This window comes from Stegodyphus dumicola, chromosome 10 (assembly GCF_044657685.1).
Source record: "Stegodyphus dumicola isolate Sdum_Otavi_A_Nest chromosome 10, ASM4465768v1".
In the NCBI taxonomy this organism is placed as follows: domain Eukaryota; kingdom Metazoa; phylum Arthropoda; class Arachnida; order Araneae; family Eresidae; genus Stegodyphus; species Stegodyphus dumicola.
The window spans coordinates 87,311,881-87,326,670 of record NC_140777.1 but is presented as its reverse complement, the minus strand read 5'-3'; the positions used below and the strand labels follow the sequence as shown (position 1 = coordinate 87,326,670).

Here is a 14,790-nt window from a genome sequence, read left to right as displayed (position 1 = left end):
GTAGGAGGATTACGTTGTTCAAAATTCGATGACTCTATGTACCGTTGTTTTATCACAATGCGAGAAATATACATACATTGATGCTGATTTTTCATTATTTAATTTCTTCAAATATAACGCAGGACTCTAACACTTGGTGGCAACAGTTTGAAAAGTGAAACTGACATTTATAATGAAGCAACGCAAAATCGCAAAACGAAAACAATAGTCCTTCAGAGACAAAGCCCTTTGGACTAATAAAAATAACAGCGTTTTGCAACCTGAATTAACAAAGGAAGCCAAGATAAATAAACTGCAGTCTGGAGGTTTCAGATTATAGTATAACACCTCGAAATGTTTACCGTTAAAGTTTCAAAAAGGTAAACAAAAATTTAAATATTTAAAAAATAAAAAAGCTAAAAACTCGAAAAATCTGAAGCTAGGCGTTTTAAAATTTAATGATTTTTTAGTATTTTTTGTAACACATGCATTCAAATTTTGACACAGTCACCATAGTAAGTAACAGCAATACAAGGTTGCCAGAAGCTCTGACTTTTAACAATCAAACTTTCGAATTAAATACACGAAATACTAATTTGCACCCTAGTGAGACTACAGGGAAAAAAAAATATCATAATAACTGCTTACTTAATATAAGGCCTTATGCATGTACAACGCTATAAATAGCTTCAGTATCTAAATCAGGTTCCAACTATATGTGACTTATAAAAAAGATGCCCATGCAATCTAGTGCCCCAGCTTGGGAAGCAAGTAACACATCGGCCCAAAATGCCTTTATTCATAGGTGATTTTGCTTGCTTCAAGGTGATTCTTTATAAAAAAAAAAAAAAGTAGAATATGGCATGGAACATGCAAGAACTTGATATGTTGTAGGCATTTTTTAAGGAAGCTATAATTGAATGGTAGAACCACCATGTGTTTAGGTAAAATTAAGTAAACATGCTTTATTTTAACAAAAAATTCGTTTACTCTAAATTATTAACCAGCACTTTTTCGTCTGTTTACTTCTTTCTAATTTTTTATGCAAGAACGCTCGCTCTAATTAAAGCATGCAAATTAATTAGCAGTCTTGGAAGCCAGATATAAAAAAAAAGATTAATTGTAACGAGGTTGAGGCTAGAATTGTAGCTCCAGCTGGATTTGGTTTCCTTATTCTATTCTAGCGACTTATAATTGCGTTCAACTGGATTTGATGAAGAATAGTTAGTTGTATATCATGTAATGTATTTAAGTTATGCGTCTCGAAAAACATCAACGCAGGCAGCTCGAATTTTGGTTGTATATGGTAGTTTTCTGTTTGAATTTTAGTTTTGGAGCAGTTGCAAACGTTTATTCAAATACTGTTGTATGTTAAATGCAGTTTTATGTTAAATTTCACTTTTTAGTTACAATAAAATGATAATTCAATTTTTGTATCTAAGTTTCATTTGTGTTTATTTTCATTTTTGTGACGAAAATTAAACGCATAATAAACTTATAAGCAAGTGATAAAATGAATCTGCAGACTTCACATTTACAAATACGGTTTGGTTTAGTTTAGTTTACGAGTATGCTGCAACCCTCCTTGCTGATAATAATCGGCCTTATGGATAGTGCAGCATACCCGACGCAGACAAGCAAAAATACAGTTAAAAGATAAAAACAAAAGATTAAAATACAGATTAACACAGATTGTGTATCTTTAATAATACACTCACACAATACAAATAAGGAAAATCATAAGCATAATCGGTTAGAAAACAAAAAATAGTAAAACGACACGTAACTCACTCACCCAACATAAACTCGTAACCAAAAGAAAAACTAAAATATTTAATGTCCTATTCCTATGATAGTTTTGTTTTCATTCACAATACTCATCATTTCTGCTGCATAGCTATTCAAGAATTTTCTTTTTTCAATTACATTCTGTTCATTCATTTTTCCAAATCTCGTCCTCACACTCTCGGTCAGTTTACATTCTTCCATAAAGTGAGCTGCATTTCCGTACTTCCCACAAGCCAAGCATTGATCATTGCCCTGGAGATTAAAACGTTTTAAATAGGCCGGGAATCTACCATGATCAGTGATAACTTGAATAGTATCTATATTATTAAATAGATCCATTTTTCTTTTAATGGTCAAAATTTTTAAGTAACCCTTATTTTTATTTGAACCATTCCATTCCCGAGCCCATTTTTTAATTATACTTGCTTTCATTTTTCTCAAGGTAATTCTTATGGAATCATTAATTATCGTCATAAATATCACCGTCTTCCAGGGCTGCTTCATTAGCTAGCATATCCGCCCTCTCATTCCCGGTAACACCAATATGTGCCTTGACTCAATGAAAATATATACCATTTTTCTCTTATTTTGTTATAAATGTTTTTTTTTTTTTTTTTTTTTTTTTTTATATATATATCCAAAAGAAGTCTATTGCTCGGTTTCGGATAAAAAAACGTGGAACGCTTCACGATTTCGCGTGTCTTCCTTGCGCAGGAGCCATGCTAATCTTCTCTGTATCGAATATGATATACAAATTACGGTATTACAAATATTACACATAATACAAAGGAGCATGACTAACCAATGCAGCTGCATGCCACTTAATTACGAAAACACTTAGGCAATGCCACCACCTAAGTATAATAAGAACCAGCAGATTTATAGTAACTAGGATTGACACACCAGATATAAAATGAATATATGTTCAAAGATATTACAATTCTCATGCGAAACATACAACCAGCGACAGATCTGAAAGACCAGTCAGGTTTACGAGTGATAAAAAAGTGAAGACTGTTAAGGTTAACAATTTCACGTCAAATTTCTGTTCTTAATACATATATCATAGAAAACTACGTTATTTACTCAACTTTTATGTAACTAAAGCGTCAGTTACTTACGTCAATTCCCAAAGTTTAACGCATTAGGGAGGTTTTTTTTTTTTTTTTCCCCCTTAAATACTTACTGGAATTTTTTTAGCATTTTCAACAATGTAATTTCCAGATTTAAAAAATATATTTATATATTCTGAACGCATAAACATTCACCTCAGTAACATTTAAAATTCTAATTAATTTCACTTTTATTAACAGATAATAAATTTCACAATTACATTTAATGTAAACTGTAAAAAAAAAAAAAAAATAGTTCGTGATTTTCAGATTCTCTATCATTTAACTGGTTTCCTACAAAAAGGTCTTGTTAGCTCTTTCCTTAATTGAATTATTTCATCCATTCCAGTTTTATTGAAAAGCCTGTATACACTTAATGTTACAGTAAATAATTTTAAGTACAAAGATGCCTTAACACTGCAGAAAAATGAAATTTACACAGATAAAAAAAAATCCTATTACTTTGTTGCGTTAACATATACATGTTTTTTAAAACAATCAAATTTTCAGGCATGCATACATGCACAGGCAAAAAGTTGTAGACTTTTGGTTTTCGAGAATTTGTTCAAGAAACGAACAGTTGATTCAATCTCCCCGAAAATTACTTTAAATCACATATACTTTAAGTTGTATAAAACAGAGATGGATCAAAAACCGCAATAATTTTCAGTCAATAATACTTTTAAGCTGCCTTTTCAAATCCAATTATTTTGGAATGAAATTTGTACATTTCCGAAGTGAGAAAATGTTACTTATTTCCTACCAAGCAATTTTTCTGAATATATTTTTATTTACGATGTATGTAAGTAAAAGATTAAATAATTTGATTATTATTATAAAAATAGTTAAAATCTACACACTTTGAAACCTCTCGCAGTGATTATCTCTTTTAAGACGATCACATTTAAAAATAACTAATAGTTCTGAGAAAATAATACTGAGAATTTCAGCTACAATTGTGGTTTTCGAGGAAACTTTCTTTGCAAGAATAAAAAAATCATTTAGAACGGTTAATGATCGTCTCACTAAGATTTATTTCACTGTTATGTCAATGGTCTTCAATTCTCCATAGGTTCCGTAAGTAAAAGTCAAAATATGAAAGAATTTTTTAATACCACAAGGATCGTAAAATATCTAAAATAATTACTTAAAGAATGTCTGCTTCAATTTTATTGTTAATTATATGAAAAAGATCTATTTCTGAAAAAAAAAATTATAATGAAATAATGATTTTCTTCTTATTTTCCACATAGAATACACGGAGCAATGATATATTTTCAAAGCTTTTCACTTGTATCTTTCTGGAGGACGACAGCGAGGAGAGATCATAAAACTTAACTTGGGTTCCTTAAATCGACAATGATCGAGATCATTTTCCGAAGAGACAATCTGAAATGCACAAAGCTCATATAAGACTGCTAGCGCCATCTATTGATCGTATATGTAACTAACGGAAAAAGAGAAAATTCTTTCCGGGAAATGAGCTCTTTTCAATTTTCTTGAAATTTTATTATTGATATACCGACCAGGCCCGGCACCAGACATTTTGCCGCTCGGTGCAATAGCTGAGGGTCTTAAATTCTGCTGCCCGCAGCATCACTTAATTGTAAGAAATTTTTGTCGCCCCTAAAGTTCGGTAACCAGCGCCTAGCGCTTAAATTCTAAAAATTTTGTCTTCCTTTATTTCGTTGCTAGGACCTTTATTAAATTTAAAAAAAAATTGTCGTCTCCAAATTCCGCTTCGCACCGGCTTTGCACACGATCATATAATTGAAGATCCAATATTAGGGGGGGGGACTTTATATTGTCTTATAATCTATTTTGACAGACAAGAATATTTTGTTTAAACATTACAGATGGTAACTTTCACACGAACGATAAACATTTTGTAATACTTTCTGTTTCGTGCTCAATTAAAATAAAAACATAAAATATTATAAGCAATAATCCCAAACTTCGTATTATGTTCCAAAATTACAATCCAAACACGCATTATAATTTCCAAACATGCTTTCATAATACCTATAATTATCGAGAGGTATAAAGTTTGGGGTGGGGGTAAGAATACTTCCTTTAAACAAATTCAGTTTTGATTAGATACAGGTTTCAGTTATTTCAATTTCGTTTCCTTTTATAATCGTGATATAATGTCCGAATTGCATTTTTATTTCTTTTTTAAAAATTCTATTTTCTAAATTTAAAAATAATGTAAAAGAAAGTTTTAAAAGTAAAATTTATAATTGCAAAGAATATATTCAGCGGTGGGGGGGGGGAATCAAAGTAATCTCTTTAAGTATAAAATATAGCATTAATAACTACATAAAGTAAAATATCAGAAATGATAACTTAAGCCAAATATTCATAAACTAAACATACCAACGAATAAACCTTTTTCATCAATAACTACATAAACAAAACTTTTTACTATACGTCAGAATCAAAACTGGCGTCAACTATTATTCGTCAAATGTTTCGTCAAAATTATTATTGAAAAACGTATTTACTGAAAAATGATGAAAAATAAATTGTAGGTTGCAGGAGTGCTATTTAATATAAATTACCATGTTTGCCGCTTGATTAATCTCAAAATACTTAATTTTAAGTAAAAGAATACATATATATAAATTTGAAAATGAAAGAAAAATGATCTTTTCTGTTTTCCAACAAATCATTCGTTAATATGATGTATGGTCATTACTAAGAAATGCAAACTTCACATTTTTCATTGCATAAAATGTATCAAATTGTTGATTAAGTCTTATGAAACAGCCCACTATTCTTCTGGAAATGCTTCTTTACGATCCTGAAGAGCCCAGAATGGTCATTCGGCGGTCAAGGCATTCCACACATGCTTAATCGGAATCAAATCTGGTAAATGAGCTGGCCAATCTATTCGAAAGATATCTTCTTTGTCCAGATATTCGGTTACAGCCGAAAACATCGCGGCAAAAACATCGCGGACGAAAACGTCGCAGAGAAAACAACGCAAGGCGAAAACGTCGTGCTACAAAACATCGAGGGAGAAAACATCGCATTTCTAAAACATCGTGGTACAAAACAACGTCGTCGAAAATAAAGCGGCTCAAAAACTTCGCAATTTGAAAACATCGTCGTCGAAAATATTGTGGTAAAAAATAAAGTATCTACAAATTATCGCGTGACGATAACATCGCAGACATGCTTTTTTCAGACTTTAATAACTGTAAATAGATATTCCCATAATAATTTGTGAGCGCAAGATGTAAAGAAGGATAATTTTTACTTTCACATTTTTTATTAACTAATAAATTTTTGGTGAAAACGTAAGAAGGAAACTTAAGCATAGAAAATTAAATGCAACTTCTAGATTATACTTTTTATGAAAAATTACCAGTAAAAAGTTTATAAAAAATATTTATTAATGGTCTTTGTTAGTTAACTATGTCGGTTTAAAATTCTATTAAGTGCTATAAGTTGCATTAATTTTCTATGCTGAAGTTTCCTTCTTATTTTCTCAGCAAAAATTTATTAGTTAATATAAAACATGAAAAACAAATTATCCTTGTTTCTATCTTGCGCTCACAAATTATTATGGGAATATCTATTTACAGTTATTAAAGTCTGAAAAAAGCATGTCTGCGATGTTATGGTCACGCGATGATTTGTAGATACTTTATTTTTTACCACGATATTTTCGACGACGATGTTTTTAAACTGCGAAGTTTTTGAACCGCTTTATTTTCGACGACGATGTTTTGTACCACGATGTTTTAGAACTGCTATGTTTTCTCTTTGCGATGTTTTTTCCCACGATGTTTTGCAGCACGACGTTTTTGCCTTGCGTTGTTTTCGCTGCGACGTTTTCGTCTGCGATGTTTTTGCCGCGATGTTATCGGCGGACACCAGATATTCTGACACCGGAAATACACGAGGCGGAGGAGCACTATCATCTATTAGAAAAAAAAATCTAGGCCAACAGCTTTCCTAAACATTCTTATTATTATATTTCCAAGACTTCGTTCATATACAGGGTGATTATAATTAAAGTTTAAGTTTCAAAACGCTATAAAAAAAGAACCACTGATGAAAATGATGTGAAATTTGAAAGGAATGTTATTGAAGAAGGCGGAAAGCGTATGGCAGAAGAAAAAATTTAGTTTCAAAAGTTAGCAACAGATGGCGCTGTAAGCGGGAGAATCACGACGAGAAACGAGAAATGATTCGTAAAACAACGGCTAAGGTGGAAGTTACACATTAAAACGCATTGACAAATTAGAATTGTTGAATATTTTTATTTGCATGACTGTACATATTACATCGAAAGGAACAAATCGGTTTCAAGAGTTTTGCTGCGACATACCGCATAAGAACCATTCATCAAAGCAGTTCGGAACTGTCGCGAGACTGGCGCAAAACATGTTCAATATGGTGTCCACCGTTGTGTGCAACAAGTTGAAAGCGACAAACAGCATGTTCCACAACGGATCGCAATGTCTCCGGGGTGATGTTCAGAATGTGTTGCGAAATGCGTGCCTTTAATTCCGCTAAATTTGCAGTTGGAGCACGGAACACAACATCCTTCAGATATCCCCTCAGCCAGAAATCACACGGAGTAAGATCAGGCGATCGGGACGGCCAGGCTGTAGGGAAATGACGGCTGATAATTCGAGCATTTCCGAAATGGCGCCTCAGCAGCTGCTTCACGGGATGTGCAATGTGCGGAGGAGCGCCATCTTACATAAAAATGATTTCATCCACACATCTACGCTGTTGCAGAGCTGGAATCACGTGGTTGAGCAAAATCGACGCATACCTCTGACCAGTGACGGTTGCGATAACAGGACCGGAAGCACCCGTCTGCTCGAAAAAATATGGTTGTAGGATGAATGATGCCGTAAAGCCGCACCATACCGTGACCTTTTCAGGATGAAGTGGTACGGGGTGCGTTGCCAGTGGATTTTCTGTTGCCCATATTCGACAATTCTGGGTATTCACGTATCCTATCAGATGGAAATGGGCTTCATCTGTCCACACAATTTTCCACGGCCATTCATTATCCACTTCCATGCGAGCCAGGAATTCTAACGCAAACGTCTCCCTAGCTGTCAAGTCAGACGGAAGCAACTCCTGCACATGGCCAATTTTGTACGGATAGCATTGCAGGATGTTTCGTACAATTTTCAGCACCGCGCTCGTAGGCCTGTCCAATCTTCAGGCAATTTCTCGTGCACTGCACGGTTGCACACCACCGGCCGACCCCTCTTGTAATGCTGTGGCCACTTCTTCAACTACCTTCGAATGCACTCGTTTTCTCCCTCTACCAGATTGCACATCAAACGAACCTGTTGTTTCGAATTTTTGCCTCATTTTCTTTAGACCTACGACACTCATTGGACCAACGCCTTCTTTTTTACCCTTCAGTGTCCTGAATTTTTGCAGAGCTACTCTTGCACAATCATCATTCTTGTAATACAGCTTTACCAGCAGACGCGATCCTGCAGTGAAATACCCATGGCGAACGTCTGAGACGCGAAATGAGGAACAGCCTGGTACCTGGCGGCTTTATAACACTGAAATTTAACTAAAATTTTAATTTACGTCTTCTTCCGCTTGCAGTGCCATCTGTTGCTAACTTTTGAAACTAAATTTTTTCTTCTGCCATACGCTTTCCGCCTTCTTCAATAACATTCCTTTCAAATTTGACGTCATTTTCATGAGTGGTTCTTTTTTTTATAGCGTTTTGAAACTTAAACTTTAATTATAATCACCCTGTATTTGTGATCGATTACAAAGGCTCCATCAAAGATATACAACACGGTGTGGCCATTTTCGATGATTCCACTCCACATCATAGAAACGTTTCCGTGGAAATGGGATCTTTCAGAAAACGAGGATGCAAGTTTCGAATTAGTCCACAACAAAACACGTCTAAAATTACAATTCAGGCTATATCTGGATTCGTCGCTAAAGAGTACAGGATCTCATTCTTCTTGATTTGTTTGAGCATGACACGACTTTAAATGGCCCCTTTGGAAGATGGAAGACAAGCCACTGGTTTTCTTGCAAAACGTCCATCTTTGCGAACGGCTGATTCCAGTTTCCAAAGAAGCCTTCAAGGTCCGAAACAAACTTCCTTGTAGTCGTTGAACGTTCTTCGAGATAATTCAGAAAACGGTCATCTGATGCAGTTATTGCTCTTGGCCGCCCTTAAATTCTCTGTCTATTCATTCATTTCTTAAAAAGCCGTTCACAGTTCTTGATAAGGTATGTTGAGAGAGATTCAAACTTGGGCGACCTCCATTTGTATCTACAGCCATTTTGGCCTTCACTTAAATGATGCCTTTGAGTCATGACTAATGAATACTGATTACTCTCAGAAATCCCACAGATTTTAAACAAGACTAACTTGTATCGAATTCCAACACACGCCCACCGCGCAACTAATTTACGCATTTTTATTTTTTGGTTTATTTGTTTATGGCAAAGAGGGGATTCCAACCTAAATCGAACTGTCAGCGAACTGTTAAATCAACAACTTTACCACTCGGCCAATACTGACGATCCTAATTTATGTATTTCATGTGGTAACCAATGCACAGAAGTCTAACTTTCCTTTAGTTGCAGATAATTACCCTAAATACGAGGGTTGGAACTTTAATAGTGGCAACACAGCTGAAAAAACGCTACGCAACAAAACCAAAGAATATCACGTATACCACACGTAAACTACATACCTACCTTACCTCTTAGCAAAAAGACTCGTCCTGCTTACGTCATGCACATGCGGAGTGACGCGAAGAACGAATCCTTGTATTAGTTCGCGGTCTAAAGTAAGTGTTGTTAGGATGTTTTCAAAACAAGAACAACGATGTTGGATAAAAACTGAATGTGCCAGAGGTCGTACAGCAGAACAGTGTCATCAAGGGCTTCAAGAGGCTTGCGGGGAATCTGCATTGCCTTACAGAACCATAGCAAGATGGGTGAAAGCATTCAATGAAGGACTGCGGCCAGGTCGTCCGAGTGCAGATGTGCAAGCTGTTGCCGCACTAATGGACAGTGATTGCCGCCAAACGATTCGTCAGCTGGCCGGACAAACAGGATTAGCGCATACGACTGTGCTGCACATTCTGAAGGAACGCCTGTCCATGAGAAAAATTGCTTCACGATGGGTTCCACATCAATTGACGGAAATGCAGAAATGGCTACGATACGATGCTGCCCGAACCCACCTGGAGCGCTATGAGTGCGAAGGAGATGCTTTTTTACGTCGTATCATTACGCTGGATGAGATTTGGGCCCGATCGTACCAGCCAGAACTGAAATGCCAATCAAACGAATGGCGTCATCACGGGTCACCACGACGTTTGAAATTTCGTCAGAACCCCAGCAATGTGAAAGTTATGGTGATTCTCCTGTACGACTGTGATGGCGTCATCCTAACGCATACCGTTCCCCCACAGCAGACTGTCACTGCGCAGTATTACTGCTCATTTTTGGAGCACAATCTCCGACCAGCTTTGAGAAAAAAATGGCAACACTTTCTGCAGAACGCTCCTCTCATTTTGCATGACAATGCTCGGCCGCATGCAGCGCAAGCTGTAACTGATTTGTTCAAGCGATGGGGCTGGGAAGTGCTTTACCATCCCCCATACTCCCCAGATCTAAGCCCTTGTGACTATGACTTAATTCCTAAGATGAAGGAACGATTTCGTGGCACTCGCTTCCAAACTGTTCCTGAGATTCTTGCGGCAGTAGACCGCTCCATTCAAACTATCAACAAAACAGGCGCTGCTACAGGTATTCTGAGACTTCCACATCGTTGGAAACGGGTTGTACACAATGCTGGCGACTATATTGAAGGACTGTAAAACATGGTGACATGAATCACTTTTGTATTCCTTGTAAATAAATAGTTGCCACTATTAAAGTTCCAACCCTTGTAATTATCACACAGTTGGCGATTGGTTGAAAGCGTTGATCAGTGAACCTTTTTTTTTTTTTCAGATTATTCTTTAATTTTGACGAGCTACGTAGAAATGGCAAATCATATAACACTTGTATATAAAGCAATGTTAAATTTAGCAATAAAATCAAATAAATTTTAATCTTATTTTGCTTTTATATAAAATTAAAATATGTTACAACATTTACATTTACTTAATTTATACGGAGCGGACCAAAATGTCGCCAAATGATCACCAAGTCTGGCAACTTACGGAGATTTCTCACCAAATTTGCCAATGAAAATTAGACGCCAAAACTACCGCCAGCTTGGCGATATCTCGGCAGTCTAGAGAAGTAGCAATTTATCTTGTAGAGTCATTAGGTTTTTTTTTTTTAGTCCAAAGGAGCTTTGTCCCTGAAGGAGTATTGTTTTCGTTTTGCGATTTTGCGTTGGTTCACTATAAATGTCCGTTTCACTTTTCAAACTGTTGCCACCCAATGTTAGAGTCCTGCATTATATTTGAAAAAATTAAATAATGAAAAATCTGCATATATACATGTATATTTCTCGCATTGTGATAAAACAACGGTACATAGAGCCATCGAATTTTGAATGACGTAATCCTCCTACGAATATGGGCACGTGGAAGCCCAAATTCGGAATTTGTTTAATTATCGATTTCATATTTTGTAAAACTTTAACGAATTTTTGATTAACAAACTCAAGGATTTCAAAACGAGCAATGGCAACGTTGTACAGAAAAAACATTTTTATCCCCAACGCGCCAGACACTGTATCGGAAATTCTAAAGATATGCTCAATTTAAAATTATTTTGCGATAGTGCTCTTGAACTGAATTTTATGATTTAAGCGCGAAGAACGTGATATTTAATAAATAAAGGTAACAGAAAAAATGTTAATGCCCCTTTGGACGTAATTTAAAATCTGAAAGTAGGAGACGTGAAAATTGTGCATTGCCCTCTCCGGGACTTGAACCCTGGACCACTTGAATACGCGTCGAGTATGCTTTCAATTACACGACGAAGACATGAGGAAAAGGAGGGAGAAAATTATGATGTCTTATTTTTCCGACACAGCTTCGCTTTTCTTGCAGCGCTTAACAGTTAGCAACTACAAGACACACAGAAGTTAATGATAAAACATAAAAAGTGGTCTGACACGCACATACACTCACTCAAAAACGCATCACAGTAAAAATACAACTCAAATTCTTTACATGTCGCGCAATGGCAATCTTCAATTCAACTAGCTCAGAAGGTTTTCTTTAAAAAAATGCAGTATTATTTACCGAATTTCAAAGATAAAAACTAGGTGGGAAACTGGTCAAATGAGATTGGATATTAATCATTTATTTCTAGAACCATCATGCAAAACAGCCGTAGAATGTTGTGTGAACTTTCCGCTAGTAAAGTGACGAAGGTTTCGGAATACTGCTACAGTATCGAGTTAGAAATGATCCGCGTCCATAGTTTCGTATAAAGATATATCGTATAAGATGATACAAAATTAAAATTTTGATAATATGGTTGTTACATTCAACGCGCAGTAATTCTTTTATCAATTTGAATAACCATGAAATGTGGCAATTTTCGTCAATTCCAAAAATCGTCATACAAAAGCGGAGTTCTTTTTGAACCGAACTGGCCATAAACAAATTACTTAAAAGTTCATACAGGTAACTTTATTGTTGGTCTTAAATCTAAAAAATCTGATGTGGACACCACATTCTCATTTCTCATTCAATTATAAATTGAAAAATGCAGAAAAACATAAACACCAAATACAGTTAAAAAAATTATTATTATTATTATTATTATTATTATTTTTTTTTTTTTTTTTTTTTGCAATTAAAATCAGAATCTCTACGCAAAAACAAGCAATTCGGCCAGCGGGCAAGGAAGCAGATTTTTCGAGTTTAATTTTGGACCCACTCGGCAAAAAGACAATGAAAGTGCAGAAACTGGCTTAATTCACTATTCTGCAAAGTTTCAAATGTAAACAAATATGGCTGCTATGGTAAACAAAAATTAGGCTTATCCTCACTTAAATAACTTTTAAATTGTTGACAATTCTACAACTATTGCATGCAGATTAATTAAAGGCATAAAAACCTTAAACGGAACATAATAACAATTAATGCACAATTTACCAACATAAGGATACAAAAAACTGAGCTCAAGGAGCCGAGTAATGGAGTGGGTATATATATATTTACACGGTGCGCCCGATTTGAACCTCAACTACATGTTATAACAGCCCTATATACAGAACCTGGAACTTGACATTTTACTATCTGCCACTTTTGAGAAAAAAAAAAAAAAAAAGTGCGGAAGATTACGTTTTATGAATGGATTCTTTTTCATAAAGTTTCCACAAGAATAAAAATAAAAAAACACCACAGTTCTATTTTAAAAAATAAATTTTTTCCTGCAGAATTAAATTCCGAAACTGCAACAGAGTTTAACACTATTCTCCGAGAGAATTAAAAAAAACTGCTGGTCTCAATGAATAAATTGGTGCCTGAATTTGAGACTATCGACTCGATGAAAGCAACCCCCTTTTTTAATTCAACTGACAAACCACCCTAACTACGTGGCAAAAAGCAATTCCTGTTTCCTTCTAATTTTTTTCTCTCTGGAAGAGTAGGAACAGTATTCGGCGGGAAATTTTTCTGTAACGCCAAGAGCTAAGGCAAGCATCCATCATGGCTGACATGAAGGGAGTTCAGTTTTAATGAGAAACTGCGAGCGAAAGGACGCTCTCTTTTTTGAGTCAGTTGATACGCGAAGCTCTTTCTAGCTACGAAACAGAGCTTAGATCCAACAGAGATACTCCACCCATGAAAAAGAGGAAATTATTTTCCGAAATAGAACAATCCACGTATGATGATGGAAACTTTTTCGCACCCATAAATCAAATTCAGCATGGAACATCGCTGCATCCAACATATTTTCATTCTACCAAAGCAAACTCATCAATACCTGAAAATTAATTTTTATATGGGAACAACGACCGTCAACTCGTGTAATAATTCCTAAAACCAACCTTTGTTTCGGCTAAGTTTTAAGGACTCAGTGTACAGTGCTTAAGGACTCAGTGTATAGGTTTCGGGACCAGACTCGAAATATAAAACTCAATGTATCCTGAAAGTAATCTAGAGACTCCAAAACGTAGATTTCTACGTTCGTATCATATATTCAAAACATTTGGGATGTACAACTGTTTAGTACAATTAAGTACAACTTTTCTGGTTATCATTATTTTTCAATGTAGGCAACAAATGTTGCAAGATATGAAATCACAAATCATCACAGATTACTTTGGGGTTAGCAGGGGAAACTTTCTATTACAAATAATAGCTGATAATGAGGGATTCGGTGCTGATAGCTGATATAAATATATATATATATATTAAGAGAAGGGAAAAAACTGCGCGTTTCTTCCCAAATGATAAGCCGGGTGGAAAAATTTTTTGAAATAGTTGTTCGTCGGAAACATACGGATGTGCTGTCTGTGAAACAGCCGTTCGTCCGAAACAAATGACCACTCGTTTTTGAGTTACGCGAGATACGTACATTTACACCTACGTACAGACGTCACAAAAAAATCTCTTCTGAATCCAGTTTAAATCCCTTTTACAATCGTTTTGGGAAAAAAGAGCCCTTTATTCTATTCATACGTACAGATAACATGCAAAAATATCGTTCGAATGGAGTGGAAAGCGATCAAAAGGTATCGGATATTTACACACAAATGACAGAAAGACCAAATTTTCAATGCACAAAATTGAAAGTTAACTTTCGGTCTCACTGGGCAAAATTAGATTGAAGTTAGTGCAATAACTGTCTTAATACACTTTTCTGCTAAGAGTTTCAAATGTAAACAAATGGCGGATTAGTTAGGCTTAGTACCACTTAAATAACATTTAAATTGTTGATAATTCTACAACTATTGCGAGGTTCGAAT

General features: G+C 35.3%; 1 protein-coding gene and 1 non-coding gene across 2 annotated transcripts in view; both read right to left on the bottom strand.

Moving 5' to 3' along the window:
• LOC118194412 (mannose-P-dolichol utilization defect 1 protein) overlaps positions 1 to 14,790 on the bottom strand; it is a 116,622-nt gene that overhangs the window by 33,183 nt on the left and 68,649 nt on the right. The gene's annotated exons all lie outside the window — the stretch shown is intronic.
• On the bottom strand, positions 2,437 to 2,540 carry LOC118194437 (U6 spliceosomal RNA). Its single transcript, XR_004759094.1, has one exon. It is a non-coding gene; the product is annotated as a U6 spliceosomal RNA (small nuclear RNA).